This window comes from Salvelinus alpinus, chromosome 34, assembly GCF_045679555.1.
Source record: "Salvelinus alpinus chromosome 34, SLU_Salpinus.1, whole genome shotgun sequence".
In the NCBI taxonomy this organism is placed as follows: domain Eukaryota; kingdom Metazoa; phylum Chordata; class Actinopteri; order Salmoniformes; family Salmonidae; genus Salvelinus; species Salvelinus alpinus.
In genome coordinates this window covers 8527595-8533822 of record NC_092119.1, presented here as the reverse complement: position 1 = coordinate 8533822, position 6228 = coordinate 8527595, and positions in this window count along the sequence as shown.

Sequence of the window (6228 nt, the reverse complement as noted above, 5' to 3'; positions counted from 1 at the left end):
CCCAGGTTGATTACAATCTAGTCAGCATCATTGCAGATTTCCTGCTGGCAAACTAAAAGACGTGCATGACGATTTAGATTTTTCAAATATGGAGTAACTTACATGGGTTTCTTTAGACAAGGAAGCAACATGTCAACTGTCCGCTACAACAGAAGACAGACAATGTGAACAGATATCACCAGGTATTTCAGCAGGACTCCTGCGATTCCTTGTCTTCTACACAGAAGTTTTATGGGAAGGCTCTGTGCATTCCTCTTACACTGTAAATGGGTTAAAAAAAATATATACTTGACATTTGCAATAATCCATGGCTAATTTTAATAGGAAGTTACTCACACAACCTGGACTAGACGTAAAATAGTGAACTCAAAGTAGTATGTTACATTTGGTGTGGTTACATAAAACAGAAAGTTACTTAATAACAGGCAAAAAACGAAAGTATGGTGGTTGGTGCGGGTGGATGAAGGCTAAAATGTCTTACTCACGTCGGCCACGGTGAATGAAAGCACACAGTGCTTGGGAGCGGGCTGAGTCGGTGGCACTGTGTCATCCTCAAAGCGGGCTGAGTCGGTGGCACTGTGTTATCCTCAAAGCGGACTGAGTCGGTGGCACTGTGTTATCCTCAAAGCGGACTGCGTCGGTGGCACTGTGTTATCCTCAAAGCGGACTGAGTCGGTGGCACTGTGTTATCCTCAAAGCGGACTGAGTCGGTGGCACTGTGTCATCCTCAAAGCCGACTGAGTCGGTGGCACTGTGTCATCCTCAAAGCGGGCTGAGTCGGTGGCACTGTGTTATCCTCAAAGCGGACTGAGTCGGTGGCACTGTGTTATCCTCAAAGCGGACTGCGTCGGTGGCACTGTGTTATCCTCAAAGCGGACTGAGTCGGTGGCCCTGTGTTATCCTCAAAGCGGACTGAGTCGGTGGCACTGTGTCATCCTCAAAGCGGACTGAGTCGGTGGCACTGTGTCATCCTCAAAGCGGACTGCGTCGGTGGCACTGTGTTATCCTAAAAGCGGACTGAGTCGGTGGCACTGTGTTATCCTCAAAGCGGACTGCGTCGGTGGCACTGTGTCATCCTCAAAGCGGGCTGCGTCGGTGGCACTGTGTCATCCTCAAAGCGGACTGCGTCGGTAGCACTGTGTTATCCTCAAAGCGGACTGAGTCGGTGGCACTGTGTCATCCTCAAAGCGGACTGCGTCGGTGGCACTGTGTTATCCTCAAAGCGGACTGCGTCGGTGGCACTGTGTTATCCTCAAAGCGGACTGCGTCGGTGGCACTGTGTTATCCTCAAAGCGGACTGAGTCGGTGGCACTGTGTCATCCTCAAAGCGGACTGCGACGGTAGCACTGTGTTATCCTCAAAGCGGACTGCGACGGTAGCACTGTGTTATCCTCAAAGCGGACTGAGTCGGTGGCACTGTGTTATCCTCAAAGCGGACTGAGTCGGTGGCACTGTGTTATCCTCAAAGCGGACTGAGTCGGTGGCACTGTGTTATCCTCAAAGCGGACTGCGTCGGTGGCACTGTGTCATCCTCAAAGCGGACTGCGTCGGTGGCACTGTGTTATCCTCAAAGCGGACTGCGTCGGTGGCACTGTGTTATCCTCAAAGCGGACTGAGTCGGTGGCACTGTGTTATCCTCAAAGCGGACTGCGTCGGTGGCACTGTGTTATCCTCAAAGCGGACTGAGTCGGTGGCACTGTGTTATCCTCAAAGCGGACTGCGTCGGTGGCACTGTGTCATCCTCAAAGCGGACTGCGTCGGTGGCACTGTGTTATCCTCAAAGCGGACTGCGTCAGTGGCACTGTGTCATCCTCAAAGCGAGCGACGGTGTTTAGCTTGTCCGGGAGCAAGATGGTGTCCGAGACGCGCCTGGTCTTCCCTTTGTAGTCTGTGATTAGGCTCCTGAGTGGCACAGTGGTATAAGGCACTGCATCTCAGTGCTAGCAGCGTCACTACAGACCCTGGTTCGATTCCGGGCTGTATCACAACCGGCCATGATTGGGAATCCCATAGGGCGGCGCACAATTAGCCCAGCGTCGTCCGGGTTAGGGCTTGGCTGGGGTAGGCCGTCATTGTAAATAAGAAATTGTCCTTAACTGACTTGCCTAGTTAAATGTAAAAAAAAATTGTAGACCATGACACATACGTCTCGTGTCTGAGCCGTGGAATTGTGACTCCACTTTGTTTCTCTACTCTTTGCAATTGCAATTCGTAACATGTCATACGAAATGGGTGATGGACATCTACAAATGAATACATACCATACGAAAAGTAACATATCTTCAAACCATGCAATCCAGGATTTGCGAACTGTGGGAATTGAAGGCTGATGGTAAACGTCCAAATTCATCACATTTTTAATGACTGAATGGATGTCAGGAATCTGTTAAAACACATGACCAGAGGTCAACAGCACTGCACAACTCATCATGGCATTCCATCGTGCTTTGCCATTGATAAATTAAAGTACAAGATTGATAGGTTGCTCATTTGGTGTCTTTCACTTTCCAGAATGGAAGACACGGGGAGACACAGGGGATTGCTATTTGTCAAGTTGAAAGCATGCAGTCACCCTCCCCCACCAAAATGCATTAGGTCTTCCTTTGCGTTCAGTTGCGTCAGAAACTCATCAATATTTCTTTGAAAGACTCTCCTTTCTCCAGCCGCTCAAAACAGAAGGTTCAGGTCATACGTGTCATTCAATGTTCCAGATTTCAATGTCATCTGTGCCCTTTTAAGTTGAGGTAAGCAGCGACAATGATTCCTTCTACAAATAAAACTGAGAAGAGAAATAAAGTGGCGCATGTCAGTGAGTGGCACAGCAATGTTATTGAGGGGATAACCATCCAGACAAACACTTAGGCCACTTACGCTGGAGAAGTCGGGATTGAGGACTTGTAACTCGTGCAGTTCTGCAATAACAGAAAAGATGCCAAAGTTCCTCAGGAGCCAGTCAGTGATTCCACTGGTGTTCGAGACAGATGGGATCTGAAACTAAATACTTTAAATCCCCGTAAGCAGATGACTTGAGTGGATTGGCCCAGAGAAGTGTGGTTGTGCTTTCCAGAATCATTTATTACCTAATGAGTCATTTCTCTAAAGGAATGAGTGAATATCACTCCGTTGTTCTCTGTCCGTGGAGGCTGATTGGCTGCTTAGAGCGTCAATGCGGAAACAGAGAACAGAGCCTGTGTTACCTTGACTTCTTATTCAATTGTAGGCATATCACCCATTGCATTGAAGACGGCACTGGGTATCATGGCATTACATACACAATTGGGTAGGTCTGACAACTGAAGTTCTTGGATCTGAGACAGGAATGGAAATTCCTGGATGGAGATTCCAAGAATGGTTGAAGCTTCTTCTGGAACCACTTGTCAACGAAACCAGAGTCGTTCAACTCTGTGCATTAATGAAGTTGTTGATTCTGAGCTCTCCGATGGCATCAAGGACAGCTGGACTGCTGATGTTGGGCTTCTGAAAAGGTAGAAACAGTTCCCATTGACAAAGTCGACACATTGCCAACATTTTGTTCTAATTCTGGGATTAAACATACCATGCTGGAGTACTCCAGAAGAACCATATACAAAACAGCAGCTTCCACATCTCTGTTGAGTACGTCTTTTTGCTTGCCAATTGGCATTTCAGCAGCATCGCTAAGTTGTCCGCTGAGAGACGCGATGTGTCTCAAAGAAAATAACGCAGGCTAGTGAACAAAATGACACAACTGTGACATCAACATGAGAAACAACAAATAAGAGGAGAGAATTGTGTCCGTTGCTACCGACAACACTCCCTGATGAATTTTAAAAAAGCTAACTGAGGAACGGGCATATTCAGAGATGTTAAAATTGCAAAGGGATTCAGAGGAATTGCCAAACAACAGGTGTTGCTCCAGTTGTGAGCTGTAGGAAACGGTCATGAAAAATACATGTTTACAAATGATAAGTCAGAGAGGCGCAATTTCTTACACCATGCACTGTACAAGAAAGTACTGAAACCACCTGCTGATTTCAGCACACAGTTGTTCCTCAAAAAAAATAAAGAGAACTAAAAAAAAAAAAATAGTTCTTTACACACAAAACAAATTGCCTCTTTGCACATCTTTGTACAAGTTATAGCATCTTTGTACAGATATCTGAACAATGCAGATTTGATGTATGGCCCTTCCATGTAAACAAGTGTCTAATTTGAATAAGATCCCATTCAGGGAGTACTTACCACAACAAAAGGTGGAGGCCTTGAGCAATCTTTGAGGAAGATAGTTGAAATAAGGACATTCAATTAATAACAGGAAGACTTATGAGAAAACAAAATGAAAAAAAAAGACATTGACTGCTTTAATGACACCCCAGCGTAGCTCCATTGTTAGGCTACTGGAATTATTAGCACTTGGTTTTGTTCAGTTTTTTAAAAATCAGCTGCCTAATGGAGCAACAGCAGAGCAGGCTCAACTTGCCTGATGCCATAATTGCCATATATTGTCAGCCTTTCACCAGAAATATCAGTTTCAGGCTTAATGTAGCTCTCAAGAACCCAAGTGGGCTCTATACCCAGGTCATAGCCAGCGGGGTTCTCAGCTGGTAGGCCTACTAATCACAGCTGGCTCCCTCGTGAATAGAATCCTGACACTCTGTTTAATCCCATCCCTCTGTTTAAATGCAAATAAGCCTCACTTGCAATAGGCCTACAGTTTTGGAAACATTTGGGATTTAACACTCATATAAGCGACAACTAATTTGTCAAATACAAAAGATACACTTACCGTGTTGCAGTTACACCCGGGACGTTTTCACACGTAGCCTCGGCTACGACCTTGTCATATAGCGCAATGTGTTTTATGAATGAACATGTCCTCTGCATGCTGGGGCTGGGCACAGGCTAACATCACAATGTCCAAAACCATACAAAAGAAAACTTAATCCTAGGTATATAGCCCAGGCGCATGTCAAACTCATTCTGTGGGTTATGGTTTTTTCCATTCAATTAAGACCTAGACAACAAGGTGAAGGGAGTTATTTACCAATTCATGACCTTATTTCATCAAGCAAGTACAAGGGAGGAGACAAAAAACCTCACAGAGACACATGGCCCTCGGTGGAATGAGTTTGACGTGATTTAGCTGTCTTGAGTTGTGGGCATGTCGTGAAGAAGGAAGCCTGTTTCTCTGAAAATGCTGATGAAACATAATGAGTACAAAACACAGAATATGAAGATAAAGAAATTCCTATTGACAAAAAAACCCAACCTGAATAGATATAGAGATCGTTACTAACCCTAATTTGTCCAGAATTTGATATGATAGTTACGTACTGTTCTGTACAGTAGAGCATTGTTATGTAGTACACTACTTAACAGTGTGTAAATTTAGAATAATTACACATAAACTCACAATGGAAAAGATGAATGAGCAACACGATTAACGGGTATAACAATATGTAGATAAAAAATTGATTCGAAATTCATGAACAACACTTCAAATAAAGTGTTACAATCATTTGTGTGTGTACATCAAAAAAATACCCTAGTGTGCAACTCTAGTGTGGTGCTAGTTACTGGGCTAATGGTTATTGGTACATGTTGTGTTACAGCAAGATATTTTATCATCCTGACATTTATTTTTTAGAAAGTGTTGGCGAATCTGTTTTACCAAAGCAATAATGCCCACAAAAAAATCCTCAAAGCCATTACAATACACAACCGGCCTCTCAGGTAATAAACATCATATCTATGGTGTCACGCATGAATAAACAACATATCTATGGTGTCACGCATGAATAAACATCATATCTATGGTGTCACGCATGAATAAACATCATATCTATGGTGTCACGCATGAATAAACATCATATCTATGGTGTCACGCATGAATAAACATCATATCTATGGTGTCACGCATGAATAAACATCATATCTATGGTGTCACGCATGAATAAACATCATATCTATGGTGTCACGCATGAATAAACATCATATCTATGGTGTCACGCATGAATAAACATCATATCTATGGTGTCACGCATGAATAAACATCATATCTATGGTGTCACGCATGAATAAACATCATATCTATGGTGTCACGCATGAATAAACAACATATCTATGGTGTCACGCATGAATAAACAACATATCTATGGTGTCACGCATGAATAAACAACATATCTATGGTGTCACGCATGAATAAACATCATATCTATGGTTTCACGCATGAATAAACATCATATCTAT